General features: G+C 37.4%; 1 protein-coding gene across 7 annotated transcripts in view; it reads left to right on the top strand.

Annotated features, from left to right (window-relative positions):
- Positions 1-16,071, top strand: part of fam168a (family with sequence similarity 168 member A) — a 172,331-nt gene that overhangs the window by 65,890 nt on the left and 90,370 nt on the right. For 6 of the 7 annotated variants that reach the window (XM_039744264.1, XM_039744260.1, XM_039744258.1 and 3 more), the window contains exon 2: positions 5,817-5,930. The exons of the other annotated variant lie outside the window; for it this stretch is intronic. The gene's annotated coding sequence lies outside the window, so the exon portion shown is untranslated. The remainder of the gene's footprint in view (positions 1-5,816; positions 5,931-16,071) is intronic. 7 annotated transcript variants of the gene reach the window in all.

The raw sequence follows: 16,071 nt of genomic DNA, 5'->3' as shown, positions 1-16,071 counted from the left end.
ATGTGGAAGCTATGGCATTAGCAACATGATTGTCATTTAGTGTCATACCTTTCCAAATTATTTTTGAGCACCTGATCTTGGCAAGCCAAAATAAAAGGAGTCTGAATACTGTAGACCAATGTTCCCTCAAAGGAGTAGCATATAGTGAGCAAAAAACATTGTTTATGAGTGACATTTTGTTTAAGCCAAAAATTTATGAGCACCAATTTTCGCGATAAGTATGAGCGACGCCGTCGGAATGAGTGATCGTGCGGGAAGTATGAGCGACGCTCTGAATTCACGCGCTCAGCTTAGAGGGAACATTGCTGTAGACCCCAATGAAGTTGCGGTTCAGAGTTCGCGGCCTCAGTCATTCAGGGATTTTTTCCTTAAAACCTAACTAGTAATTGTTAGCGGAAACCTCAGATATCCTCCGTAATTTTTTTATGGCTTTTTTCGTGGCAATAATGTACTGTAGAGAGAACATGAAGCAACCGTAGAGGAAAACACAGCTTGGGATGGTGAAAGTAGCCAATCTGAGAGCATTATTCATTTCTCCTTGCTGCTGATTGACTGCTGCTCTGTGACACATTTCCAGCTGAGTGTTCTCGTGTTTTCCGTTTTGTTCTTCTTAAAGCCCCAAGATGCCGCTGAAACGCTCTGCACCTTCTAAGGCTTCTGGCAATGAGCCTACGTGCCAGAAGAAGTTTAAGACACTCCAGGAGAAGGTTGAACTACTGGATTTGCTTCGGGAACTAAAAAGTTATGCCACAGTAGTACACCATTATGGCATTAATGAAAGCACTGTATGCTACATAAAAAAAGAATGAGACAGCGATCAGGAGTACCGAATCAGGAACCTATGAAGAAAAGCCAGCACGAAACCCCACCAGAAGAAGACTCGTCCGAAGATATGACTCCTCCTGAAGCGCCTGAAGAAGAGGCACCACCCGAGGAGCTGTAAATCCTCAGCATCGTACTGCACAGCTAATTCATCATTAAATTAAATTATGTATTTACCCTACTTATAACAAAGAAAATGACAGTGCATAACAGAAAACACTCTTGCATGAATTACAGTACATATAGCGGTAACATTGGTATTTTACATTCTAGCACTGCGGGAGACATAGCAATATAGTACTGTACAGTATAAGGGTTTACCTTTGCATTCTTTTTTTTTTATTTTTTTATTTTTTAGGTAATGTATTAAGCTAAATTTGTAATGAAATTAAAAGTGTTTTGGGGGCATGTTTAGGGTTTAAACTATAAAAATAGACATTTATAGGCCTTTTTTTAACCACATCCAAAATTTGCGGTTTTTCACAAATCGCGGGTGATCTAGAAACGTAACCCAGCGAATTTCGGGAGTGTACTGTATTTAACTATTATATTTTAAAAAGCTGTGTGTGTATACAGAACAGAAGTCCTTCACCCATTCCCATTACTTATAGAATTCATTACACATTTTCTGATCCCCGACAGCGCATCACAAGCTCCCTGCACATCACAATATAATTTAAAAGGTCCAACATAAACGAAACATAATATAACAGAATTTAAAAAGAAAATTACAATACAGGAAAACATTAGCATTAATACATTAACATTGCCATCAGTGGTTTTTCAATTTTGTTTGCCTTGTGTTGTATATCGTTCATTGTTCTTCTTACTCCATAAATTGAAGCAGTACATGAAGCACTTTTGCCGTTTTGTAAACGTTTACTAATTTCAGTTTTTTTGTGACAATTCCAACACCACATGTTTATGTTTATCAGCCATAATAATGTCTAGTAGATTGATTATGTTAAAAGAGAAAAGCTATGAAACACTGTTAAAACTGAAAGTACGTAACTGACACTGTGATTTCAAAATTCGTCCTGAAGCGTGGTGCTGGGGAAGAACACTATGCGCTAGCATAAGGGAGAGTTGTTCCAAAGTGCACAGCTTGTAATACACTCACCTAAAGGATTATTAGGAACACCATACTAATACGGGGTTTGACCCCCTTTCGCCTTCACAACTGCCTTAATTCTACGTGGCATTGATTCAACAAGGTGCTGAAAGCATTCCTTAGAAATGTTGGCCCGTATTGATAGGATAGCATCTTGCAGTTGATGGAGATTTGTGGGATGCACATCAAAGGGCACGAAGCTCCCGTTCCACCTCATCCCAAAGATGCTCTATTGGGTTGAGATCTGGTGACTGTGGGGGCCATTTTAGTACAGTGAACTCATTGTCATGTTCAAGAAACCAATTTGAAATGATTCGAGCTTTGTGACATGGTGCATTATCCTGCTGGAAGTAGCCATCAGAGGATGGGTACATGGTGGTCATGAAGGGATGGACATGGTCAGAAACAATGCTCAGGTAGCCCGTGGCATTTAAATGATGCCCAATTGGTATTAAGGGGCCTAAAGTGTGCCAAGAAAACATCCCCCACACCATTACACCACCACCACCAGCCTGCACAGTGGTAACAAGGCATGATGGATCCATGTTCTCATTCTGTTTACGTCAAATTCTGACTCTATCATTTGAATGTCTCAACAGAAATCGAGACTCATCAGACCAGGCAACATTTTTCCAGTCTTCAACTGTCCAATTTTGGTGAGCTTGTGCAAATTGTAGCCTCTTTTTCCTATTTGTAGTGGAGATGAGTGGTACCCGGTGGGGTCTTCTGCTGTTGTAGCCCATCCGCCTCAAGGTTGTGCGTGTTGTGGCTTCACAAATGCTTTGCTGCATACCTCGGTTGTAACGAGTGGTTATTTCAGTCAAAGTTGCTCTTCCATCAGCTTGAATCAGTCGGCCCATTCTCCTCTGACCTCTAGCATCAACAAGGCATTTTCGCCCACAGGACTGCTGCATACTGGATGTTTTTCCCTTTTCACACCATTCTTTGTAAACCCTAGAAATGGTTGTGCGTGAAAATCCCAGTAACTGAGCAGATTGTGGAATACTCAGACCGGCCCGTCTGGCACCAACAACCATGCCACGCCCACAAATTGCTTAAATCACCTTTCTTTCCCATTCTGACATTCAGTTTGGAGTTCAGGATATTGTCTTGACCAGGACCACACCCCTAAATGCATTGAAGCAACTGACATGTGATTGGTTGATTAGGTAATTGCATTAATGAGAAATTGAACAGGTGTTCCTAATAATCCTTTAGGTGAGCGTATATTGCATGGCAGTAGTAGTACAGTAATAGTTAGGCGCTGGCATGCACCTTTTCTCTCCTTTTTTTTTTTTTTTTTAAAATCATGGTTAATCAAGTGATGGAAAATGAAGGATTTACTGTAATGAAATGTGAGTCCATGTTTTTGTTTAATAATATGACATTCAAGTTTGTAAAATGTATAAATAAGAGAGTACAGAAAACCTCTTGCCAATAAAGTTATTTCTTTATACAAAAAGGAGAGCACAACACTTGCTCTCAGTGTGATTTTTGTTTTATGCCATGCTTTTGCAGATCTACTTTTGTATTAAGGGTAACAACCCAGCATAGTGATATTTTCATTTGTGGTCCTTTAAAGCGAACTCTTTCTGTACCTATAGCAAAATGGGTTTCACAATGGTCAGCTGTACTCCGTTTACTCAAAGTGGTGAAAGTAATGGCTGTTTAACCCTAGTCCTTGAATGAGGAGGTCGCAGATTTTCAAATTCTTTCCCTTTCAAGGTAATACAACGGCCATGAAATTTTCTGACTTTTCATTTTGTGCCGAAATCCGCTTCTCAATAGCTTAGTGCAAATACGGTTAGGTCCATAAATATTTGGACAACGTTTTTCTAATTTTGGTTCTCTACATTACCACAATGAATTTTAAATGAAACAACTCAAATGCAGTTGAAGTGCAGACTTTCAGCTTTAATTTAATTGGACATACAAGTATTTTTGCGTTGCTGAGTTCACCAGTTCTTTCTCAGGATGTACCAAACTGTAGATTTTGCCACTCGTAATATTGTAGCAATTTCTCGCATGGGTTTTTTCTGTTTTCGCAGCTTAAGGATGGCTTCTTTCACCTGCATGGAGAGCTCCTTTGACCGCATGTTGTCTGTTCACAGCAAAATCTTCCACATGCAAGCACCACACCTCAAGTCAACTCCAGGCCTTTTATCTGCTTAATTGATAATGACATAACGACGGACTTGCCCACACCTGCCCATGAAATAGCCTTTGAGTCAATTGTCCAATTACTTTTGAGCCCCTGAAATGAAGGGATTGTGTTAAAAAATGCTTTAGTTGAACACATTTTCATACAATCTTTTTGTTCAACCCACTGAATTAAAGCTGAAAGTCTGCACTTCAACTGCACCTGAGTTGTTTCATTTAAAATTCATTATGGTAATGTACAGAACCAAAATTAGAAAAAAGTTGTCTCTGTCCAAATATTTATGGACCCAACTGTAAGTGCACAGTAGCACAAAGTAGTTGGGGGTCTCAGAGACCCCCCCCATTCATGGAAATGTTACCATTGTATTGTTTTACAAGCATTTTTGCTTCGTTTTATATTTGAATTTTCTATTTTAGTTTGTATTTTCTTTGGTTTAGTTTTTCTTAGTCCTGCCTGAGACATTGCTGGTGTATAGTTTGTTGAGGAGCAAGTTCAGTTGATGTGTTTATTTACAATGAGTCAACGACCAACAAAGAAATTCAATGCAAGTGAAGCCCTGGCTTAAATAATGCAGGGGTTGTCGGATTTTGATACATCAGACATCTCAAATGAAAAGGACAATGATGATGGAAGTGACACTGTGTCAAGTGATGAGGAAACAAAAATTGATGATGAAACAGCCCCGTGGAGATGCAGCAAATGTAGCTATGAAGCGACGCTGTCACATGTGTCCAAGCGTAAAGGAAAGAAAGATAAAGGCCACTTGCTCCCAGTGCAAACTTCCGGTTTGCCAGGAACATTCAGAGCATTCCCTTGTGTGTCGACAGCCTGCAAACAAGTTGAAGTTGAGGCAGATTCTGAGTGACTGTTCTGTATGCGAATCATACTTGTAACTGTCGTCTTATTTTAGTGCTTATATGACTGTATTTTATATGATTTGGTGAACACTAAACACGCATTACTATTACAGAGGTAACATGTAAGCCATTGAAAATTGACATCACATTTACTTAATTTCAGAGGTAATTAAAATTTCTGAAGTTATTGTATTGCTTTTTAGGCACATTTAACCAGTTTAAAGTGGTCTGCAAGACCCCCCCTCTATTCATAGAAATGTTATAAAAATGGCATTCGTGGATAAGGGTTAAGAGAAATGTCAGTTTTGGAGCACCTTGATAGAACTGGTTGTGTGCTTACTGACATTGACAGAACAACACTTTCTGAACAGAAATGGACTATTTGTCTTCTGGAAGCAAGAGTTTAGTAAATGGTACAGAATATATACAGTATTTTGGTGTGATGGAAGTGTCCAGAATCATCATTAATGTTTGCATCACTGATTTTATATGTAAATTGGATTTGTAAGAAAATTAAAATTTTGTGCTATATTGTAAATTGACTGCATGTTCTGTTGTTCCACTTGGGGATCTTTTCTGCTTTCTGTGTGGAATAGGCTTTGGCTCATCATAACCCTGTTATAGAACAAGTGGGATTAGAAAATGGATGAAAAGAAAGACTATTTATATTTTAAAAATGTAATATGCTTATGTCGTCATTTCCTGAACAAACTATGGAATAGGCTTGTGTCAAGAATAAAATACTGTCAAAAATAGGTGTGTAAAATAAATAAATAAATAAAATAAAAAAAAATAAAAAAAATTGATGTTAATTTGAAACTCTCAAACTCTTAAACTTAATCATTTGTTTTTGTGTTATTTACAGGACACTCTGCCTTGTGTAGGGGAAGACCCGAATGATTAGAGTTCCTGACTTTACTGTCTGTCTCTGAGCCTGGAGCACAAATCCAGTGAACATCTTCCTTTTTAATAACTTCAGGTGGGCAGCTAAAGATACAGATGATATTTTCAGTTTCATGGGTGGAAGTTCTTTTCTCCTCAATGACAACAATTTGACTTTGTTTCTAGAAATTTCTGTACATGGTGTATGTGTTGTTATTCCTAATAGGATTAACAAATCTCAGTTTACCCCCATACCTTCATCTTACCGTGACATTTTTCATCTCTAAATGTTTATGCTATAGAAACCCCAGTGTTCAGTTTAATTTGATGAACACTGAGATCTTGAAAGACTTTTAATAGTCATCAGCCTTTTTGTTTCAGTTATGTGTTTTTGAAAGCAAGGTCTTGTCTCAGTGATCTCATTACAGTCATGTGTAAAACACCCCATGGAAATTGTTGACCTTTTCAACATATTAGTACAGGCAAATATTAGACCTTCATTCAAAACAGTGCAGGTAAAGGTGATATACTTGAGTAGATGACACATAAAATTGTCACGGTGTATTTGTTCTTATTATCTAAAGTAAAAAAAAAATGCAGATTTGTCACAAGGAAAAAAGTAAGTATACCCCTATTTGTCACCAATTCAAATCCATAAAATTAAAATCGGGTGTTCTATATTAGATGCCAATAATTAGTACCTCCTTAGGGTGAATGCAGGTGGAACCTGTCTTATTTCAACCCCAGATATCTAGGGTCTCTTTTCTATTGATGTGTGTGGTGTCATGCCAAAATCAAAGGGGTCTTTTAAAAAGAAAATCAGAAAGAAGGTTGTGAATGCCTATGAGTCTGGTGAGGAATTCAAAAAGATCACTAAATTATTTGAAATCAATAATTTCTCAGTAAGAAAAATCATCTGCAAGTGGTGTTGATTTCAGACAACCTCGGATTTGTCCAGAAATTGCTAACCCAGCAAATTTAGCCTAGGAGCTGATAATTTGATACTAAAATAAGTTTCCAAAGACCCCCGAATATCACTGTGGGACATGCAGGTACTGTAACTCAAAGTGCATACATAGTACAGTAAGAAATATTGCACTAACTTGTCTTGCATGCAAAATGTGCCAGGAAAAAGTCTTTCCTTTTATCTGTAGGGACTTGTTGGTATGACCTTTTTGCCTGTTCAGATATGTTGAAAAAGTCAACAATTTCCATGGGGTGCACATTTTTACATGACTATATATGTTGTAAATTTAGCCTTGATTAAAGACAGCCCTAGTTTTAAACCAGATTTTTCAATAAATACACAAGCTAGTTTTTAGTAACTGATTTGTAGATCAGTAAGTGCATATTTTTCATAGCCATCTCTGCAGCTGAAAGGTAAATTTAAGTAACACATCTTGAGAGTAGTAATCTCTTGTATACACATGATCCACAAAGTTGCCACCACAACTTCACTTCTTCAATATGTTTATATGTTTGTGTGACTAGAGCTGAACTGGGGGTGGTTGATGGGGCCTAAAATAAACATCTAAGGGAATTATTTTGGATAGTAATAATTGTCAAAATAAGTTGTTGATCTTATATAGTATACCCACTGATATGGTTTACATCATTCTATAATGATTTTCACCTGTAACACAGTTGTATGTGCTGTGTGGTGGAACTAATCTGTAAAGTGCAATCATTACAACAAAGTATACAAGTATAATAAGTAATAACTTTTTAGTTTTGTCACTAATTTAGAATAAGTTGAATTATTTATTTATTTTTTAACTAGAAACACTAGCTTCTATGCTGCTTTCTTAGGTGTCACTGTGTAGCAGGTTACTGTTTTGTCATTAATTTCTTTTAGTTGCTTTTTCGCCACTCATTTTGTGACTTGCTGAGCCTGAGTGTGAATTAGCTGGACTGATATTTACTTAGAAGGCTGTAGTGCTTCACCAAAGCTTGTGCTTTGTTGATACCTTGTTAGCTATCAAAAGCATATGCAAAGTATTTGCCTTCCCTGGCTTGGTAGCGTGTTGCATGTGACAAGGTTTGCACAATGCTGTACCAAGCAGAAAATCTGCTTGTATGTTTCCTATACACTGAAGTAGAGATCTGTACTCCCCTGAAACCATAATTAATTCTGTACGACAATGTGAGATGCAATTCTAGAGCTGAGTGCAAGAGCAGGTACTTAAGAAAATAATTTTAGTCAATAAATTGGTACTTATTCATTCAGCTACTGAATAAATCAGAGTAACTGTTTTTAAGTTGCAGCTCATTGTTTTAGGTGGTGTGTTTCAGCTCAGCATCCAGTGAGAATGAAACACACTTATGTCAAGACAGAAGCTACTAAATTAATGAGATGCTAGTTTGGTGGTGGTAACTAAAAGTGTTGCTGGTGTTAAAATTCTGTTAAAATTTCTCTCAATGTTAAAATTCTCATCTTTTTAAAATTGTCTCAAAAATAAAATAGAAGACGGATAAATTACTGTATATTTGTATTTCATTATTGCTGATGATCAAGAGTTTGTGCATACACAGTGAGCTTTGAATGAGGCTCCTTTGTACACTGCTTGTCAAAGGACTAACCAATATAACATTTCACATAAAATATATAAACGTGACAAATGATTTGAAAATACAAAAAGTATGGATTATTTGTCATATTTTTGAACATCTGAAAATGGTTATATACTGTACTTGGAGACATATATTTCAGTGGAAGTTGGATTAGGCTTGTTAGATCAAAATAGTATTTTGCAGTGTAGGTTTGTTTTTACAATATGAAAAAATAGCGTACACTCTGACAGGATGTGTATTCTTCAGTGTACATACAAGTATCGCCATTAGATCTGTATGTCAGCATTACTAATAAATTTAGATCATCTTGAATTAAATTCAACTTGTTACTTGTACACGTGCAAGTAAAAAATTAATCGTATTGTACAATATATAATATGAAAATTTATGCTGTTAGTTTACTGGCAAGAATTTGGACTTGCCTGTAATCCCAAAATGGTAAATAAATAGCTAAAACAACATGTACAACCTTACCCTAATCTCAGTGGAAAAGAACAAAACTCTTGATACATTTACTATTAATGTGAAAAATATTTTGAATACATTGTTAATTCACTTAAAGGAAGATTTGTGTTAGTCTTTCACTTGAAAAATTGAACTTTAACAAAAGAAAATGATTTCTTGCTATTATGACTGGCTGTTCAATGACCTTACAATCTTGTGGATTGAAAGTGTCTCTGAACCTACCTTTACAAGTGTGAATATTCTTTTCCTGTATACCAGAAAGGAGGAATGAAGAAATACGTATACTTACTCTGATGTTTGAGGAAAACTTAATTTTTTCATCTGCTCTCACCATCTTTTTACAGTTAGATAGTGGAATCCATCCTAACTGGCTGTATAGCACTGTAGTGGATGATGGAATTGGCATAGTATATAACTGGAATCCAGCTGCCGCCTTTTTAGGTCATATATGACACACATTGCCATACGCAAATAATATTACTAAAGACCTTGCATCAGTTTAGTGCACATTGTTCCAACAGTCCTGCTTTTCACCTAGGGTCTGTTTGACAGATTTGAGTTATTGAGATATATATTCTTTTTTGAAAGCATTTCTTAATTCTTGACCTTGCATAATGGAGCAAAACTGTGCAGTATGTTCCAGATTGTTGACTAAAGCACTTTGAAATTAGTCGCTTGTATATTCCTTGATATTTTCCTGGAGTTCTTGGAGACTTAAGCTGTATCTTTTAGTCCGCTCTTGAGTAGAATGTGGTGGGATGACCTGGCCTAGGTAGACTTCCATTGTTGTGAAATTTTCCAGTTCTGGGTCACGGCATAGAGGCAGTACCTTTGCTGGCAGCCCTGGGCATAGGGTAGGAAAAATCATTTACACAGGGTGCCAGTATAGAGTGTCCAATCAACCTAAACCAGTGCATTTTTGGCATGTAAATCAAAAAACATATACTCAGAACATTGGAGTGGAACAGTGACCTTTGATCTATTGGGGAGAGAAAGAGGATCACAGAAATTGTGTGTAACGGTGCATAAAGATGAGTTGTCACACACATAGTCCTGTCTTTTACTCTCAGCTGTGATAATATGAATGATCAATCATAGACAACTGTACATTATTGGAATGCTCTGAACCTCAACTATCCAATGTAATGTGCCTTTCACTGTATGTGACTTGACACAGGTGGGATCACTGATAGAAACAGTATTAACTCAGCTGTGGCATGCCACCAGCCTTTGGGTGTTAGTGTACAAATTGCATATCATAATAATGAAAGAGAGCAGACAACATGGAAATTTTAAGATTTATTTGAAAGAAGACACCCTTAGGTATGTAAAAATAAAATTATTGCTTTTGATTGACTTGTGAGTTTATGGTAACATACACAAACAACTTTGAAATATGGTAGTGCCTTCTAACATGTCCCACAGGATGGGTGTTTGTCTTTAAATTATATAATATTTTCACAGAGAAAAGATTGTCCAGCATTCAGAGAATATGCAGGCTATATTAAGCTGTCAGTGCATTATTGCATGGAGGGTCACTGTGTAAATTACTAGGTAGCAAGAAAGAATGATAGCCTCTTTTTATTGCAACTTTCCAGTATGTGCTCCCCAACACCATCCTCAATGGGATATTTAGTCATAATGTTGGGTCATGTACTAGAAGTGGGGCCAATTTAGGGAAAAGTTAATGAATCTCAGGGTAGTCGGTAGTTCATGTAGACTAAATCTTAGAAGAGAGGTAAAAGTTGATGGGATGGGGTATACTGTTTCTACAATGAAAGTATTATTTTAGGAATCTAAATTAGTTCTTACTTATCTACTTGCAACCTACTGTCAGAAGCCACAGTGGTTGACAGACTGCCTTAAAACATACCTTTCTCAAAACTAATAAAACATGTACAGAAATATTTTCCATAATACACATGACATAAAAGAAAAATTTCTGATATTACAAATTATGATTCTAATTAAATGTTCATGTATATCTTAAATGTTCCTGTTTATCTTGAACATACAAGGATAATGCTTAACAAATTTAAATGTAAAATCAACACATTTGGCTTTTAAGCCGAAAAGTCTATTGTTTGTTTATTTTCTTAATGAAATGTTAGCTGCTGTACTATGCACAGGCTCACACAGACAAGGAGTCTCCATTTTAATTAAAGGACAACATGAAAAGGTCTGAAATCCTACAATTTTAATTTTTGCCAAAGCTGTGCCTCTGTTTCCTTTACTCTTTCCTATTCCTTTCCATGTACAACATGATTTCTCAATTCCCTATTCTAAATTTATTACTCCATTTTCTTTAATAAAGCTAATATTCCTGTCTTCACACTCTCCTAAAGTTTGACTATCCACTGCCTGTGTACAGGAAGATTGTCAACAAAAAGGCACATGCTGTACACATGTCATTTTTAAGATAATTTACCAATAACCGATTAAGTCTTTTAGGGTAAAAATCAGTCAATCTTGATGAGCAGCTGATCGATCTGAGCATCACTATGGTCATGGTACTAGCTTCATTCTACTCTGCTTTTTTCTGCTTTATGCTGTGGGCCATGTGCTTACAGTGCCACATGGTATAAACAAAATCAATACTTCTCAAAATAGTATGGAAACTTCAAGTAATAATTAACTTATAGAGGTAATATTATCTAAATTGTTTCAAAATTGGAGCACAGCATGAATTTTATTTACAAATGATGTAATGAGGTGATTTTGTTTTTCAGTCAAAAGGAAAAGTGAAGGTTAATTCCATACTTACTGGGTACAATAAGATATAGAGCTTAACACTGAGAGTTGTTAGTCCTGGGCATTTTAGTTAAAGTGAGTCTTCAATTTCAAAATCTCAGTGCCATTTGAACAAACCTCTCTCTCTCTCTCTCTCTCTCTCTCTCTCTTGTATGATAAATGGTTTGTGTGAAGTTTTGAGACATTTAGATTGCATGACACAAGTGATCTGAGACTTTTTTCATGGATGTTTTGATATTGCTTGCTGTGGATCTCAATTGAAGCCCATTATAGAAGGGATTTTGTGATCTCTGTTTTTACCAAGAAAACATGAGATTAAAAATTTTTCTTAGCTACCCCAACACAGGGTAATTTATAGATATTATATAATTTTTGGATGGAACATTCCATTAAAGGCTTTTTTACATTGTTTACAAATGGGAGATAATTGACTACTGTAGTACGAGGCAACATATACAAACAGGAAATCTAAGGCTGGCCAAATTGGTGTGTTCCAGTACCTTCTACTTCATTCTATTTTCTCAAATTAGATATCATAGAGCCAGTAGTACAAGTGGAAACTCTGTAATGCCATGGCATCCTCTGCTTAACATGTCAGGAGCGGTGCCATTTTAAATGGTGGCATTATCACCCTCCTTTGAAACACAGTTACAATCACCGTATTTCTAGTTTAAAATTAGTGACGTTGGAAAGTTCAATATGGCGGCCGACAGTGGCGTCATACCATCGAAATAAGTACGTACATCGGTTTCGGTTAGCGTAGGGAAGCCGCCTACCAAATTTCATGAAGATGGGGCCATAAATAAGAAAGTTCAACATGGCGGACGTTGTCGACCGTTATTGACTGTTATGACCGTTACGTGTAGAATTTCGAAATGAAACCTGCTTAACTTTTGTAAGTAAGCTGTAAGGAATAAGCCTGCCAAATTTCAGCCTTCTACCTACACGGGAAGTTGGAGAATTAGTAGTGAGTAAGTGAGGGCTTTGCCTTTTATTAGTATAGATGTATATATGTGTATCTATACTAATAAAAGGCAAAGCCCTCACTGACTCATCCCTAATTCTCCAACTTCTCGTGTAGGTAGAAGGCTGAAATTTGGCAGGCTCATTCCTTACAGCTTACTTACAAAATTTGGGCAGGTTTCATTTCGAAATTCTACACGTAATGGTCATAACTGGAACCTATTTTTCTCCATATACTGTAATGGACATTAGCACGATGGGCGTGGGGGGCGGAGCTGCGTGTGACATCATCACGCCTCCCACGTAATCACGTGAACTGACTGTGACCGCAGTACCTAGTAAAGAAGGAAGAGCCCCCAAAGAGCGCTGAAGAAAAACGCGGAATACTTTATTCGCGAGATACAAGTTTAATGAGAAGACACGAGGAATAAACGAGACTTTGAATCACTTTGTAACGGAGTTAAACTTGCTGTAGCGAGAAACTTTTAAGTGCCGGATCTTAGCTAACATTAAATAACGCCGTGGACATTGCAAGATCGCACTAGATAGCACAGGCACAGCTCAGAAGCTTCGATACATGTACTCCGAGCGGCTCACGTGAACTGACTATGAGCGCATGAGCGCAGTGTGCAGAGAAAGCACGCCTGCGTAGCTGTGGCGGCCTTTGAGACGCTGACTGCGCTTCTGCCTTAAGTGAAAGTAAACAATTTTAATTTTTTCCCCCCTTCCCATGAGCTATACCCCAGACAACTGTAAACACTGGATCCCATTTCTAGATCGTGGCAAACTAATATTAAGGCCGCCAGACTTTCTTTTACACGATCACGATTATGAGGTCGTCAGGTCGGATTATGAAGATCGCTACAGGAGTGGAGGACCGACAGTGCCATCCCGGAGAAGTAAATGGCAGGGCCGTCTCTCCAGTCTACACGAGACCCACCGCGACGCTCATATCGTCAGCGAAGACTTCTCTCTACACTATATTAAAGGAAAAGGCAAGTTTCCTTTCTTTACACCTTTTTTCCTTTTATCCCCAACCAAAGCCTTTCTCTCTTAACACTGCAGAGCACACAAAAATGATTTTCTTTGAATTGCTGATAATGCCGGTAAGGCACATTACCACAGGCAGAAATTTGGACGTTCACATGTAATTTCTGTACCACAGCGTTGTGTAGCTTACCCGAAACCACTCCACTGGTGCTCAGTGTATCTTTACTTGTTAATGTTTTACTGTTTAATAGCTTATAGACTACATTTTATTTTTTGAGGCCAATGGCTGATCAGCCATACACCCCGATCTACATACTATCAAATAAACGAAACGCACGCCGTGGTGCAACACGAGAGGCTTTGCCTCTAAGCGCTGGCGATCCAGTCACGATTCCCGAGACTGTGTGCAGTCAGTGTGTACGCCTGATGAGCCCAGAATTAGGGAGAAACACGTGCCGCGTATTGTTTGCATTATTTGACAGTGAAACTATTTCAGTATATTCAATATATATAAATCGGCGCTTCCCGATTCATTTTACCATCTCACCCCCTTGGTTTGAGAAGAAGTATGAAAAAATATGAGATTAACGCAGAAAAAAGATCACCAATTGAAGCTTTATGAATAATGGATACTTTATTCCCCATCAATAATTTATTTTGGTAAAGCCATACTCGGTGTGATCCTCCTTTCATGTTCTAATTTTTTCACGACTAGTCATGATTACATGAACGGTAAAAAAGTAAGAGCGAAGCGAGGGTGACATATCCAGGCAGGCAGGCAGGCAGGCAGGCAACAGCTCAATAGCTCGAATTTGGATATAAGTAGGTTCTATTTAGTCGCCAGAAATATTTTTGTTAGGAATGGAAGTTGAATTTAGTCTTTAAATGGTAAAGAAAAAGTTATGCAATGATGACTAAATTTAACTATATAAAGTCAAAACTTGTATATATAAAGTCAGCGTCGGTATATATTAAGTCAAAACTTGAATATATAAAGTCATTCCCAAATATATAAAGTCAAAACCTGAGTATATAAAGACAGCGTTGGAATATTTCGGAATATATAAAGTAAGCGGTAGAATATATAAAGTCAGCGCTGGAATATATAAAGTCAACGCTGGAATATATAAAGTCAGCGTCGGAATATATAAAGTAAGCGCTGCAATATATAAAGTCAAAACTTCAATATATAAAGTCAGCGCTGGAATATCCATCCATTTCCCAACCCGTTGAATCCGACCACAGGGTCACGGGGGTCTGCTGGAGCCAATCCCAGCCAACACTGGGTGCAAGGCAGGAACCAATCCTGGGCAGAGCACATGCACCATTTTCAAAACATTAACTGAACAGTGTTTTTTTAATTTATTTTTCTGAATACGTTTTTGTTCACTTAGTTCAGTTCAGAGTCGTTTCAATCAATAGATTTTGAATTTATATATTCAGGAATGAGTTTATATACTCCGATGTTGACTTTATATAATCGGGAATGACTTTATAAATTCCGACGCTGACTTTCTATATTCAGGTTTTGACTTTATATATTCTGATGCTGACTTTCTATATTCAAGTTTTGACTTTATATATTCTGACGCCGACTTTATATATTCACAAAATCAATTTATTTGCCTGTTTGGCACCCCATAGTATATGTGTATGTGTATATACAGTGGTGTGAAGAACTATTTGCCCCCTTCCTGATTTCTTATTCTTTTGCATGTTTGTCATACAAAATGTTTCTGATCATCAAACACATTTAACCATTAGTCAAATATAACACAAGTAAACACAAAATGCAGTTTTTAAATGATGGTTTTTATTATTTAGGGAGAAAAGAAAATTCTAACCTACATGGCCCTGTGTGAAAAAGTAATTGCCCCCTGAGCCTAATAACTGGTTGGGCCACCCTTAGCAGCAATAACTGCAATCAAGCGTTTGCGATAACTTGCAATGAGTCTTTTACAGCGCTCTGGAGGAATTTTGGCCCACTCATCTTTGCAGAATTGTTGCAATTCAGCTTGCTTTGAGGGTTTTCTAGCATGAACCGCCTTTTTAAGGTCATGCCATAGCATCTCAATTGGATTCAGGTCAGGACTTTGACTAGGCCACTCCAAAGTCTTCATTTTGTTTTTCTTCAGCCATTCAGAGATGGATTTGCTGGTGTGTTTTGGGTCATTGTCCTGTTGCAGCACCCAAGATCGCTTCAGCTTGAGTTGTGAACAGATGGCGGACATTCTCCTTCAGGATTTTTGGTAGACAGTAGAATTACGTGGTTCCATCTATCACAGCAAGCCTTCCAGGTCCTGAAGCAGCAAAACAACCCCAGACCATCACACTACCACCACCATATTTTACTGTTGGTATGATGATCTTTTTCTGAAATGCTGTGTTCCTTTTACGCCAGATGTAATGGGACATTTGCCTTCCAAAAAGTTAAACTTTTGTCTCATCAGTTCACAAGGTATTTTCCCAAAAGTCTTGGCAATCATTGAGACGTTTCT

This window comes from Polypterus senegalus, chromosome 2, assembly GCF_016835505.1.
Source record: "Polypterus senegalus isolate Bchr_013 chromosome 2, ASM1683550v1, whole genome shotgun sequence".
NCBI classification, from domain to species: domain Eukaryota; kingdom Metazoa; phylum Chordata; class Cladistia; order Polypteriformes; family Polypteridae; genus Polypterus; species Polypterus senegalus.
This window is presented reverse-complemented; position numbering and strand designations above follow the sequence as displayed.